At 44.4% G+C, this 15,438-nt stretch overlaps 1 protein-coding gene across 1 annotated transcript in view; it reads left to right on the plus strand.

Moving 5' to 3' along the window:
- SCML4 (Scm polycomb group protein like 4) overlaps positions 1–15,438 on the plus strand; it is a gene marked incomplete at its 5' end in the record, with an annotated part of 99,163 nt that overhangs the window by 69,332 nt on the left and 14,393 nt on the right.

Genomic DNA, 15,438 nt, shown 5'->3' on the forward strand with positions numbered 1-15,438 from the left:
CAGAACAGCCAGGCCACAGGGACCATGCTTGCCCTGGTGTTCTCTGCCAGAGGGGCTGGATGCCAACAGGAGGGGCTCCTTTCCCCTTATCAGCTCTGAGTTACGGTTTTCAGAGGGTTGAACATGAATCCCAAGGTAAAACAGAATGTTTTTTTTCCTTTTATCTTTTTCTGAAGGCAGTGTTGTTGATCTATGAAAAGCACATGGGCAGTGGACTGGAATGGAGCCATGGTCTACTCTGTAAACATCTGTCTAACCCTCTGCTGTTCCAGGCACTGTGTGAGACTATCTCAGAAAAGACAAATGCATGAACGAAGGGAAGGTTTTGAGGAACAGATGATATTAAAAATAGTCTGGGACAGGTATAGAGCATTCAACAAAAGGGTACTTAAAATAAGAGTGGCTGTATCTCAAGGCCAGAAGGATGGCAGGGAAGGATTAATTTAGATCCTTAGCATAGATTTTCTTGGAGACTATCAAGAATCTTGCCTATGAGTTTGCTTTAATCCCTCTGAGTCCTGGGAAGCAGGAAGAAACCTGACAAATTTCCGATTGGTAGTAATTGAACATGGTGCAGGTAATGTATTTGTCTGTGTTTTTCTTCATGTCTGCATGTGTGAGCTTGCGAAGGCTTCTCTTCTCTCTGCACCTATGTTTCCTATGTTCAGTGAGAGGTTGGTGGTGCTTTATAGAATGTTTCTTTGGGTTTTGATGGTTTATGACTCTGGCCTCTCTTAGGAAACTTAATTGACTCGGAAACAGAAACATTCTCAAGGAAATTTATTTTCTACTGAATCTTGCAAGAAGATAGAATGGTGTGATTTCACTTCTGAAACCCTCGCCTCCCTGTTACATTGATCAAACAATGGCCCATGGGAACATGACATAAAGCCACATAATTCACGTCTTCTACTATCCTCTACATTTATTCTGTGGAACCAGTTCCTCCCTGACTATGGATGGAAATTTAGGACAAATCTTGTGATCTTTCTGGTTCCTTTCATGTTACAAAATGTTCTCTAGTCAAGAATGAATGTGCCCAGGTCAGAAAGATACTTGAACTTTAAGCTTCACTCAAAGATACTGTACTATTCTGCACAGGCGGCCTCAAGCCAGCTGCCTGCAGCCATAACAGAGGGCATGGTTGGCTTCTCTAACCATCCCCAGTGGGTGTTTTTGGCACTTCCCATACCTAGATAATCTTGATTTCAGGGCCCTTCACAGTATGTGGGGAAAGCAGGGGAGAGGTGAGAGGCAGGGGAGTCGGCTTGCCAGAATCTGCTGTGAGTGAGCATCATGCTCCCTGTTCCCTGCAAATGTTTTAAGCGGATTCTTCATCCTGTGGGGTCCTGTGTGGACTCCTTGGTGATCCTATCATCTCTGCACTTTCCTTGACACGGACTAAAGCAGCTCTTCTCGGATGGTCGCTTCAATTCCTTCCGCAGTCCAAGACCTCTGGGAGTCTCCCCGTGCTTCCTTCCGCTGAAGTGCCCTTGTGCCTCCCACTGTCCTGTGGAAAGGATCTAAGACCAACCTTCTTCAGGTCTCTTCTGATGACCCGCACCTGGTCCTTGAGAAACACACAGTCTCTGCCCCAACAAACTCTGGAAGTGCAGGTTGGTCCCTGCAGGCACCGCTCCTTTGTTCCGCCAGCCAGCTGCAGTCTTTTAGATCTCCCATGGGCATTGAACAATAATCCACTGTATCTCACAAGCTCCAAGGTACTGGAGTAACAGACCCTCACAGTGGGCTCCATTATGACTGAAAAATACAAACTACTCACATGGGCACACTGAAGCCGTTGGGAATAGACTGAATAGTTCTCTCCACAATTTTTCTTCTGGTCAATCTGTTTTTCAGCTGCTGTGAGCTTATTCCCAGGATAGATGTGGGTGGCATCTCTTGGTGTAAAACTGGCTCTCCACCATGTCCTTTTTCCAAGGCCCACATGGTGGTCTCACACTTTATTCTTTGTGGTGTCTATTGTCTTGTGTCCTCAGTCAAAACTAAAACTAAAATAGGTGTATTTTAATATCATATTCCAGGAGGGTGACAGCCTTCCTCAAAGCTGGCATGTCCAGCTGAGACTTGGTTTCCTTCCTAGTTATTCCTGGAATAATGACCACAGTTGTCCCTGACCCAAGACTACCTTGAAATAATGAACAGCTCCAAGTCCAACAGCTTCATGGCAATGGCTCCTTATATCCTGGGTGTTACAGAATTGAGTGCTTCTTCAGAGAGCTTCGGGGAGAGTGGAGGAAGAAGCAGCTGCCTGGCTGACTCTGAGTGATTCCCTTGCCCTTGTCTTTCCCCCCAGTGTGCCAAGAACCCTAAGGTGACACTACTCAGGAGTTGGTCTTTAGAGAAAGACACTGCCTCGTTAGAATTGCCCCTCACAGTTCCCTTGCAGTCTAACTTACCAAGTTACTATTACATTAGAGGGTGAATTCGTTTATCACCCACTTTATCATCATTGTGCCAGGAAGGGGCCCTGCAGCAAAGGGTGGAAGCTTTTTGATATTAGGCTCCATAGCTATCCATAGGGCCACATTGTTCAAAAAGAAGATTGTAAGGTCTTGAGCTCATGTGAACCAGAACAATGCCTGGTCCTACTCCGTCCCAAGGTATTCAGTCCAAGCCAGAATGTCTCAGCTTGGTGTCATACACTTAGAGCGTTTGTCAACGCTCACCAGAATGTGTCAAAAGGCAGCAATCCATGAGATGAAAATGCAAAGCCATGATAATTTTAGGAGCTATTCAGGGAAGTGGGGTACTATTGGAAGGAGTGAAGAAGATTTGGGGAGGACACGATTCCAGGAAAGGACAGCAGGTCATGTGTATTTGTTCTCTGTGGCTGAAAAGCAGAAGTGAGACCGACTCGAAGGTAGATTTCATTAAATCTAAGGTCCTGCCACTCAAACTCTGGTCACGTGAGGATGGCAGAGCTCAGCAGCCCTCCTGGACCTTGACCAGCAAACCTCCAGCTGTTTTGAAGGCACACGGAGATTCCAGAGGTGTGGATTTAAGCAACACTCCCCGGGGAGAGAACTTGAGAGTTAAATAACCACGTGGATCTCTGTGAAATCAGTCCCCTCACAGAGTCAGGTGGGGCTGGCACCATAAAGAGCTCTGAAAAGTCAAAGACACTCAGAAGTAGAAGGGGCTTCTTGGGTGGAAATTACCCAATACTTGTGACAAATATGTGCACGTGTCCACCTGTGAGGGTCACTAGAGGCACTTTGACAACCCACGGGAGTAGGAACAGAGGTCTTCTCTGGTCCCTTCCAGGCTGGCAGTCATGGGTTGGAGTCATGGTAGAGGACATCCCTAGGCAGCAGGAAGAACAGGAACCCCAGGAGTTCCAGCAAGGGACCTTACAGAGGTAAAGGGAAGGATACCAACTTTCTCCCATGAAAGACCTTCCCTAGGAGCAGAGGCAGGGCCTCTTATAAATCTCTTCCTCAGACTTTTGAAATATATATTCTCACTCCAAAGAAATTTTTTTCCTGTTTCTAAGGAAAACCAGGTTTCAGGACCACCCAGCTGTGAGAGGTTAGTGTTCTTGACTTGAAATAGGAATTGCAGGCTATCTGTCCAATTCCATTAACTGACATCTAAACATGGCTAGTGCTTTAGCAAGTAGAACAACCTCTGGGTGCATCAGAAAACTAGAGGCAGAAAGATGATCTGGTAACATTGGTCAGAGGTCATGAAATGATCCTGCAGAAAATGTTATTTTATGTTTGGGTATTGAAAAAAAGTCTCAGGTATAAATATCCTTTAGCTGGTGCTTTGCGAACTTGAACATGCCCAGGACCCACCTGCACTTCCTGTGAAAATGCAGATTCTGGCTAAGAAGACAGGGGTGGGGCCTGAGCACCTGTGTTTCTCACGGGGCCAGGGTTCTGCTGGTTGGGGCCATCCTCTGAGTGGTCAAGTGTGGGCTGGCAGAGTCCAGCCCATGTAGGGAATTTTCTTTTAGGTCTTCAGTCTGTCTACATTAAGATGGGTTCCTTTTTTGTACAAATGTTGCTGCTGAAGATGATTCTGATGTCTGGTGGAGGTATTCCATGATCTAGAGAAGAAGAGAGGGGCATGAGGGGCAGAGTGGTTGGGTGGAGGTGGCACATCTATAAATCCAGGTGAGAAAGAGATTGGTGGGTCTAGGGAGGAAGGTGAAAGAAAGAATGATGGACAGACAGATTTCTCAGTGTGGCCTGGCAATCTGCAACAGGCTCTTCCAACCCTGAGAAGCTGCCCATCTATTCTCCCAGGCCCTTCTTTCCATGTCCGTGATGGTACTTGACTTTACTTTATGTTATGGGACTCGAGATCCAGAGTCATCTCCCCTGCAAGATAGACCTAGGGGCTGGGCCATCGGTCCCCAGCAGAGCCTGAAACAGAATAAATACGTAGGAATATTTACTAGCTTGAATTCTGTGCAACATAGCAGAACAAACTTCTATAGAAACCACAAATGTGAGAGCTGAACCCTTCTGCAAGATCTAATTGAGTAGCTAGTTTCCTGTCTTTTGAAGAGTTAGCATGATATAAACAAATTGCTTACTTTTTGTTGAGTAGCTTTGATGCACAGATGGTAGGAAGTAGATGAAGAAGGTCAGTCACTCCCCAGACTTGCTCCTTTCTTCCTTGACTGTGGGCTTTGATCCCGGCACCAGAAAGTACTAGTGTAACAGCCCTCACGGTGTGTTCCCTCACAGCTGAACCTGCACACACAGCATTTAGAAAGCAAATCCGGCTCCTTGCTCAATGATAAATTTGTCTAATATAATAGCACTGCAGACAGTAATCATATGGAGGACATCTATCTTTCTAAAAGATTACTTATTTCTAAAAGGGGATAGAGTATGTCAAGTGGCATGATTGCCATTACAGATACATCCATCTAGCCAATTGCAGACATTTATTTAATGCAATAAGGTGCACAGAGACCAGGCCACTTGCTCAGCGGCACATGGGAGGGCAGCCTGGGGAGGAGACTGCACACGGGTCTCACCCTGGCCCTTTGCTGGTCCTCCCAAGTCCTGCTACCTGTAAGGCCCCATTGCCCAATACTGGTTGGGCGGAGTGCACCCCCTTTCCCACCTCAGAAGGCTGACTGCACCAAATGGATTTCGCCTGTGCCACCTCTAGCAAAGATGTCAGGGAACAAAACATACCCCAGCCCCATCAGTGAGACTGCAATGGAAACCGCACTCCAGGGAGATCAATTCTCTCTCCTCCTTCTGGGCTCACCTTTGCCTGGGGGTGTTTTATCCTTGTCTTTGGGCTCTGGCAACACCAGTCATGGGCAGGCAGAGCCCGGCATCCAGCTGCCTGGAGAACTTTCTCATCTTTACCAAACTCCACCCCACCAGACATGAGGCCCTGTTGGACCTGGTATTTTAAATAATATAAGAAATTATGGAGCAGGAAGAAGGAAATGAAGGGGAAGTTCTTGACTCTTGGGTATGGAGTTTCCGTTTTACAAGATGAAAAGAGTTCTGGAGATGGATGGTGGTGATGGATGCATTCGTTATAAATGTCATTAATGCCACTGAACAGCACTTTTTAAAAATGGTCAACATGGGCTGGGCGAGGTGGTGTACTCCAATAATCCCCAAAATTCAGGAGGCAGAGGCAGGAGAATTGAAAAGCCAAAGCCAGCCTCAGCAACTTAGGAGGCCCTGAGCAACTTAGTGAGACCCTGTCTCAAAATTTAAAAAATAAGCAGGCTGGGGATGTTGCTCAGTGGTTAAGTGCCCCTGGCACCAAAATAGCAACAACAAGAAGGTCAACATGGGCCTTTGGGGAAGTGGCAGTTGTTGTGTTGTTTTGCTTCGATCAGTAGTGTGATAGGTAAAATAAATAAAATCAGTTAAGGTGGTAAATTTTGTTACATGTATTTTACCACAATAAATATTTGGGCTGTGGGAGGCACTGAAACTGCCTCCCCTGAAACAAGAAAGGAAAGAAATGAAGGCAGCCATGTTACTCCAGGCTGCCTTGCAGCTTGTCTTCCAGGGTGGCCACAGGACAGGAACATTGCGAAGCTACCGTCATTGTGTCACAGCCCCGGGCAGCACAGACAAAATGAGCTCTCTGGGTCTCCAGCTGAGTAGGGGAAAGGGGTCATTTGGGAAGGAGAATAAATTGTTAGTGGAAGTTCAGATCTTAAGAATTCTTGCAGAAGGTTTGATGGAAAAGTTAAAGAAGAGAGTCCACAGGTTTTGCAGCAAATATCAAAGCCTTCACTTATTTTCTGATACTCAGAAATCCACACTGTATATGTTACCCACAGAAGCCCAGCCAGAGCCCTCAGGGCATTGGAATGGGGTGTGCTCTCATGGAGGGTTCAAGTCCTAGCGCTCCCATGTGCACTTGGAAAAAGCCACTGGTTGTGTATTCAACCATATTTTTCATAAATTATGATATCTGTATTATGTTAAAACATTGAGCTAAAAGGAAAAAACACAATGTCTCTCAAACACTGAGCCACATTCCCGGCCCTTTATATATATTTAATTTTTTTATTTTTTTATTTTTTAATTTTGAGACAGGGCCTTACTAAGTTGCTTAGAGTCTCACTAAGTTGTTGAAGCTGGCTTTGAACTTTTTTTTTTTTTTTTTTTTGGTACGGGGGATTGAACTCAGGGGCACTTGACCACTGAGCCACATCCCCAGCTCTATTTTGTACTTTATTCAGAGACAGGGTCTCACTGAGTTGCTTAGGGCCTTGCTGAGTTGCTGAGGCTGGCTTTGAATTCGTGATCCTCCTGCCTCAGCCTCCCAAGCCACTGGGATTACTGGCATGCACCACTGTACCTGGTCACAATCCCCCCCCCCCTCTCTTTTTGTAAGACCCTCCAGAGAAAAACTTGAGCTTTGTAGGAATTGAAATAGATTTTTACAATATCCAATAATTTATTGGATCCCATTTTATTGTAAAAGGCTAAGGTTACAACCTTAGAGATCGAGAAAGTTATTTACTCAGTAACTAGTAATTTAATGAATGAATGACAGTTCTAATTAAGTTGTTTTAATAGACCAAGGCACTTAAATATGAGATAGTGTGATATTGTATCATATTGATGACCTTGATAACATAGAGTATCAATAGTCAAATAAAACAAAAAGATGTAATATTATTCTTGTCCAACATCACATGTAAAATCATTTTGTATATCAAAGGTGCCAGCACCCAAGACTCCAGGAGCAGAATGAGGGTGTAATGAATGCCCAGTGGGCTTCCTATTTGTGAGAGTTCCTTCTATGAAGGAGTGCAGAGGAGAAAAAGAGCCTATAAAAGAGGCCAAGTTGCACATTGTGCACCAATCTGAGTAGAATGATGAAATATCACGCTGTCCCACACTGTCCCACCTGGGAGGTAAATCATCCCTTTGTCTAGCATATCCACACTGTATATCTTACCTGCCCATTAGGCACTTAGTAGCCACCTGAGTTTCCAGAACGGCTGTAGCAGTATTGCGGTGCTGGGTTCAAACCCTTAAGTAGTAGCCTTATGGTTCATCCCAGTACCTATGTCCTTGACCTTGCTTCATCTCGACATACAGGTATTTCATCCTCTCCCAGCAGCACAGAGGGTGAGGATAGTGCAATACTATTTTAAGAAGGAGAGGAGAAAGAGGAAGACCATGTTCCCATAACCTTCAGTGCATCACTCTGTACAGTATATTATGTTAGTACATGGCTCTACCTTATTGTTGTTAATCTCTCACTGTGCCTAATTTATAAATTAAACTTTATCATAGGTATGCACAATCAGGAAAACAGTATACACAGCACATGGCACTGTGGTTTCAGGATCCACTGTGGATCTTGGAATATATGTCTCCCAGAAAGGGGGACTACTGTACCCGAAAGGACTGTGAGCCTTTCTCAAAGTCAGGAGGTCTATCTAGAGCTGAAACTTGTAAGGTGTCTTCTATTTCAGGGACTCCCAACAGTTTCCTAAGGACCACTTTTAATTTTCCCAAAGTTTATAAAAGACCCAAAAGCATGGGGACTGTTTAGTCAGACCCCTGACTGCGGGAGGTCCCACCTCCCTTCGCCTTCCCCTGCTTCTGGGGAGTTCCCGTGATCCTTGGAGTAGAGGCTGGGCAAAGCGGCAAGATCACAGGGGAGGTGGCTGTGGATCCCGCTCTGTCTGCAGACTGAAAGCGCACTCGTTATTCCAAGCAGCCAACTCAAAATTGCCTTTGCTTCACATTTTTAATGGGGAAAAAAAAATCAATCCATATCTTAGAATAAAGTCTTATGTAAACCAGGAACATCCGGGAGGATGAAAGAAGTTCAGGTGTCAGGGGTAAAAATTATGATTGGTTTCTGTGCATCTCATTAGGGAAAAAAAGGTATAAATGTACTTAAGTGGACCAGAGGGGGTCAAGGCTGCTCCTAAGGGCTGAGCGATCTGAGCTAGAGACAAGCTGTAAGAGAAAATCTATACTGGCCAGAGACCAAGTTAATGGAAAATTTAATTGAAGCGAATGAAATGCTTAGCTTCTTGGTTGTGTGGCTTGGTGCCCTTTGAACCAGGAAGGCTGGGCCAAGAGGCCACAGAGGGCCCTAAGGGAAAAAAAAAAAGAGGAGCTTATCTGCACAAACAAGGGGCGGGACTGAGCCCAAGAAAAGAAAATCAGACAGCCTCTACCAGAGCTTCAGAGAGAGGCTGCACCAGGAAGGAGGAAATCTGGCTTCTGCCACCAAGAAGCCCCATCGAGGTCCACTGCAGAAGGCCCCGTAGCACCAAGCAGGTGCTGGGGACCAGAGGTCCCCCAGGAGTGTGGCTGAGGCTCCTGTGGCAGGGACAGGAGCACCCAGGTAGGAAGGGAGGCACCTGCCTCTGGGCTGAGTGGGAGAGGTGTGGCTCTAAGGAGGCACCTGCCTCCTCCGCCCCGGCCTCTGTCTGCTTCTCTCCTCGCAGGCCCCTGTCCTGGGCTCCAGAACTCCCCCAGGCTGTGCTCTCTAGGTGGCAGCACCTGGCCAAGCGTCGGGTAACAGTTGCCCCCAGCTCTTCGAATCTGCCTAAGGTGGGCTTCCAGGCTGGAGATCTGTGCTGCCACTGCCGCCACCTCTGGACACAGCTGAGCCAGGTGGTTCCCACGAGGAGCCCTCTGGAAACGGACCAGAGCCTGGGTGGGTCGCGGGGCTGGCTGGGTTGAGCAGCCCTGCTAAGGGTCAGGCCATCGATCCTGAGAAGAGCAGTGGCTCCTGGCCTGGGGGAAGTGGCAGCAATGGCCACAGAAGGGGCTGCTCTGTGCAGCTGCCCCCTCCACTGGGGAGTTATGACTGACGGGGGAGGTCGGTGGGGGCACGTGTGAGTGCGAGACAGGGAGAGGGAACCGGTTAGAATAATAGTGTTGAAGACTGGAATTTTTTGGTGATTATTGCCTAAAATAGTATGATGTGAGAATATTTTCACAATTGGTGATATAATTACATTTCAGGGCTTCACTTGGTTAGAGAGTAAAAGCAAGTGCCTATTTAATTTTTTAAAATGAGGGCAATAGTTCCAGCTCCCTTCCGTGTGAGCGGTCAGGTCTGCCTCCCAATTGTGAAGAGCCCTTGAGCTTGGTCAGGAGTCTGTAGGTTTATACGGGGCCCTTCCCTCCCAGCATGGGGACTTCCGCTTTCTCTCTCTGTTCTTGACTTTCTCCTTCCTGCCCCTCTTACCCTTTGGAGGTTCCCTACATTCCCTGCATCCCATGTGCCACCCCTACCAACTCTCCAGCCAGCAGAATGGACCCCCTTTCCTGGGAGCCCCATCCCCACCTTCCACTTGAACTAGTGAATTTAGACATCACAGGTGGAGGCAGGCAGGGGGAGCCCACACTCCGGAACCCGGGAACTCTGTTCCCCAAACAGGAAGGTTGTGACTCATGAGCACACGAGTGTCCCTGGAGGCTCCGGCGGTTTGAACTGCCGTGAATGCTCTTTGGCATCACCGATGGGCAGACTTGACCCAGAGCAGCCCACAGATGAGCCATGACGAAAAGGAAGGCCAGGCTCCCCTGAAAGCTCCCAGGACACCGATACCCGAAAATGTGGCAGATTTCTGTGCACGGAGACACTTGCGTGACTGCTCCGTCTTGTGGTTGCACAAAAAGCAGATTAGTCCTTGCTTCTTTTTTCTGGAGGAAAGAGTGAATGATTTTTAGGCAGCATCCTTAGTCTTCGGGGCAGCAGGAGTGTGGATAAGGCTCCTGGTGACCTGCCTTGCTCAGTCAGTATTTTCCACTGGAGATAGACAGCCGTACAGGGAGTCAGCTTGGATCCTTCCGTGATGAGAGGTGCCAGGGATATAGCACAGCTTTTTTCAGATGAGAAAGGATCTTGTAAGGATCCAGGAGGAAATGGCCATGGATGTCTTGACCTGTCAGCCCTGTGGTTTTCAAGGAGGCTGTGTGTGGAATTTGGATTCTCCAAGGGCACTGTACTGGATGATTCCAGGTCTGCTGGCCCCATCTGGTGTTCACTCTCCAGTCAGCCACAGACCCGCTTGAAAAGTGTGACTTTCTCAAAATACAGATTTGCTTCTTTTTTTTTTTTAACCAATTTGAAATAGTGAATTTAGATTATAAATGTCACAGTTCAATTAAAATCTTAAGCTACTAGAAGTTCTGCATACCTATAATTCATTTACCTGTGTGTTAAGTGACTTAGTGATTTTGTACAACATGGAGGGTATGTATGCACCAGTCATCTTTTAAATCAAAGCAAGAGGGATTGGAGTAAGATATAAGGAAGAACTTTCTACAGTGCTATTAGCTTTGTAGCACAATGGCTTGAGTGGGAGATTATAGAATATCTTTGGGGGAGCTTTTAATTAAGATGCTCAGTTCTTGTCCTTGGTTTGCTCTGTAGACAACAGCACCCTTGCCTGAAAAGAGAGACTGGTTCCCATTCAGTGCATTTCAAGTGTTAAATGCCACCTTCACAATTTTTACTAGGTTTGAGTGACACCTAGCAATGTTAAGACATTTCTTTCCATTGATTTCTTTTAACTTAAGCCTTTAGTCGGCCAAGCAATGATACTGTATCAGTGAAATTGTTTTGATGTGCTTTTTACATTTTATTGATAGACATTCAAATACACAATGATCAAAAATAACATTTACCTGTTGCAAAAGGTTGAATTTTGTTCTACAAAAGGACGTATATTTCAATCTTAATCCCCAGTACCTGTGAATGGGGCCTTAGCTCAAAATAGGATCTTTGCACATGTCACCAAGTTGAGGTCACGCCACATTAGGGTGGGACTTACTCCAACGACTGGGGTCTTTAAAAGAGAGAAATTTGGAGATAGAACGCCAGGAGGGAGGCAAAGACTGGACAGTAGTGTGGACGGCCAGAACACTAAGGAATGGGGGCGACCCCAGAGGCCAGATAGAGGCAAGGAGGATCCTCCCCTAGAGCTCCTAGAGGTAGCTGCGCCTGGGTCTCAGACACGTGGTCTCCAGAACCGCGAGAGCAAACCTCTGTTATTTAAAGTCACCCGCTTTGTTGGGACTTCTGCAGCCCTAGGAAATGCCTGCAGTCAGGTTCTACCTAAGGTCATACCCTGACCCATCAGTGGGAGGCGCTAACACTTGGGGGAGTGGCAGGCTGGGCTATGGGTCCTCAGTCCTGAAGTACAATGATGATCCCGCCTCCGAACAGTCACATTCACACTCAGCTATGACACACTATTTATCAACGTGAGAAAATGCTGTTTTAGGCAGGTTTGAACAGATCCAGTGAAGTCCATCATGGTCTGTGCACCTGAGCTGGCTGTTCATTCCTGTCTCTCCTGGAGCCACGCTGCAGAGCCAGAGTCTGGGCTTGGTGATTGGTGTCCACGGTTATACACCCAGGCAGACTTTGGAATCACTGGAGCATCCTTTGCTGGGTGGAGGGCTATTGCTGATGCTCTCTGAGGTCAGTTTTATCTTCTGTTGAGTCCATTTGGATTGTAGCCCAGATAGACGCTTTTATTACCTTTGTCTCGGCAGTTTTTAAACCAATAAAGTGCATGTTCCTATGTTCTCCATTCCCACATTTTGTCATAGGAGAACGGCCTTCCATCTGTATCTGTATTTCCAAACATAATGCAGAATTATGTGTAACTTCTACCTTGGACTATCAAAATCATGTTGGCATATTTAATATAGATTTAAAATATTAAATAAACAGAACAAATGTTCTTATTAAATCTTTTTTCATTGTTTATCACAAGTCTACATGAAGAATTTTTAGGTAAGCCCCTTACAACACAAATTTCAATGCATCTTCTGTGAAATGGCAGCCTGACTGTTAACACTGACCCAAATGTTTACTCAATAAATATTTCTCAAGTCACTCTTCTAGGCCAAGTACCACACCAGACCTTGCTGTGCTTCCTCACCTATACCAAAACACCTGCCATTTGGAATCTGAGAAGGATTGGTAGCCCAGATTATGAGAACTTCATAACGAAGGGAATGTAAGGACGGCCTTACTGCTTACTGGCTTCAGAATGATGCTGGCCCATAGCAGGTGCTCAGTAAACATTAGTTTCCCTTCCTGTCAATCCATTCCAGAAGCAGCTTGGTATATGGCTCTGTAGCCTGTTCCTTTTTAAAGTCTTCATCCTGATGGCCTAAGACCCAAAGAGAAGAGATGCAGTAGAGGCCATCAAGACACAAGTGCTGAGTTCCATGTTTCCAAAGACATCTTGCACACTTCACTAGCCACATTGCATGCAGCCCAGAGTGTGCACACCCTCAGGCTGCTCAACTCACTGGGTCCTAGTGCCCAAGTAGTGTTGTCCAATTTGATTGCACAAAATTCATGGGAGTGTATTCACAGCCTGCAGATTGCCAACCACTTGGCTCCTGCTAAAGTCTTTTCTTTAAAAAAATAGCTTTTTGAAATATAATTCACATGTACAACTCTCCCACTTAAGAATACAATTCAGTTAATCTAAACTACTTTAAAATAAGTCCATTAAAAAGAAAAAAAAAACAAAAAAAAAATACAATTCAATGACTTTTGCCATATTCATAGAAATGTGTAGTCATTAGCCAAGTCAACTCTAGAGCATTTTAATCACCTTAAAAAAAGCCACATACCCTTTAACAATCTCCCCTACACCCTGACCCCATGCCTGAAGCAACACTACCTTCCTTTTTTTCTCTGTAGATTGCCTATCCTAGATATTTCATATAAATGGAATCATGAGGTAGGATCACCAGCTGATCCAGTAATTGCACTCCTAGGTATACACCCCAAAGAAAGAAGTGTCTATACAAAAAACAGTATATGAATATTTATAGCAATATTATTCATATTAGCCAAAAGGTGGAAACAACTCAAGTGGCTACCAACTTATGAATGGATTAAAAAAGGTGGCATTTCTATGCAATGGAATATTACCTGAGCAGGAATTAAGTACTGATACATGCTACAGTGTGAATGAACCCCAAACACTATGCTAAGTGAAAGAAGCCACTTGTGAAAGATTGCTTATTAAATGATTTCATTTGAAAGTGTATAGAAATACAATTGATTTTTGCATGATGATTTTGTGTTCTGCAATCTTGTTGAACTAATGCGTTCGTTCCAATAGTTTTTAATTATATTCCTTGGGATTTGGTACATAGAAGAGATAGTTTTACTTTTTCATTACAATCTGAAGCCTTTTCTTTCTTTTTTTTGGCTGAAATTTTCCTGACTGGAACCTCCAGAATGATGTTATCAGAAGTGGCTAGAATGAATGGCCTTGTCTTGTTCCCAGTCTGAGGGGGACAGCATTTATTCTTTCACCATTAACTATGATGTCAGTTACAGGGTTTTTGCAGATATCCTTTATCAGGTTGAGGAAGTTCCCTTCTATTCCTGGTTTGTTGAGTGATTTTTATCATGAAAGCATTTTGGATTTTGTCAAATGTTTTTTTTTTTTTTGCATCTGTTGGGATGATCGTGTAGTCTTTGGGTTGCTTCAGTTCTTCTGCTGATATGGTTTATAAGATTATTTGGGGATGTTAAATCAACATTGCATTCCTAGGATAAATCCTTCTTGGTCATGGTATATAAATAAATCTTTTTATATGTTGCTGGATTCAGTTTTGCTAGTTTTTCTTTGAAGATTTCTGCATCCATATAAATAAGATGTCAGTCTGTAGTTTTCTTGGGATGTCTGTCTAGTTTTGGCATCAGGGTAACACTGGCCTCATAGAGTTGATCAGAAAGTTATTCTTTCCTCTTCCATTTTTTGGAAGAATTTGTGAAGAATCAGTATTATCATTATTTTCTTTCAATGTTGGTAGAATTTACCTGTACAGTCATTTGGGCTTGGCCTTTCTTTGTGGAAAGTTTTCATTTTATTACTAATTCAATCTCTTATTTGCCATAGGTGTACTCAGATTGTCTATTTGGTTTGTTTGTTTGTTTGTTTTTCCCCTGGTGCTGGGGATTGAACCCAGGGCCTTGTGCTCACAAGGCAAGCACTCTACTGAACTATCTCCTCAGCCCCTGTCTATTTGTTTTTGAGTCAGTTCCAATAGTTAGTTCATTCTGCCTAACTGACATAATTTTTTGGCATATAGTTATTCATGTATCCCTAAATAATTTTTTATTTCTGTAAAATTGGTAATACTGTTCCCTTTTCATTTCTGATTCTAGTAATTTGAGTCTTCTCTTACTTTTTGCCAGTTTAGCTAAAGATTTGTTAATCTTGATGATCTTTTCAAGGAACTTGCTTTTGGCTTCATTATTTAATTGAATTATTTTGGCTCAATTTTTTTTATCACTTCCTTTTTTCTGCTTGCTTTAAATTTAATTTGCTCTTTTTTCCCCAGTGTGTTAGGACATTATTCATTTTAGATCTTTTTTGCTTTAATATGTAAGTATTTATAGCAATGACTTTATCTCTAAGCACTGCTTACCTGCAGCCCTTCTGCATTGAGTTTTAACACTAGTCCAGTTCCACGTGTATCCTCAACTGTGAGAAAATCCGCTAATTCTCCTAATAAAATAGAGTCTTCATTTTTTCAAAGCCTTCATTGTGGGAGGAATCCCAGCATGGAGAAGATGTGCAGATCTCGTGGCCGCATTGTGTGTTCTGCATTGCTAATCCTGGAGTGTTTGTTGTTTTTCGTTTCTGGATGCATTCTCTTTGGGGATATTAAGATCTGTCTTGATGATGTTTAATATACAGATAATTATTGATGGAACTACACAGACATCATCTTGTCTGGGGCAGGAAAGGCTAGAATAATTCCTTCCTCTTTCTATCCCCCAAACTTCTCAAAACTTTCTTTAAAAAGACATTAAAAAAAAAAAAAAAAGAAATTGCCATGTGGGTCACAAGTATAGCTCACAGAGTATAACTGACTTCAAGGTTGAGCTTTAAAAGGTTGGCAAGTCCTGATGTACCAGGGGAATGGACTATGGGGATGG

This window comes from Sciurus vulgaris, assembly GCF_902686455.1.
Source record: "Sciurus vulgaris genome assembly, chromosome: 7".
NCBI lineage: Eukaryota > Metazoa > Chordata > Mammalia > Rodentia > Sciuridae > Sciurus > Sciurus vulgaris.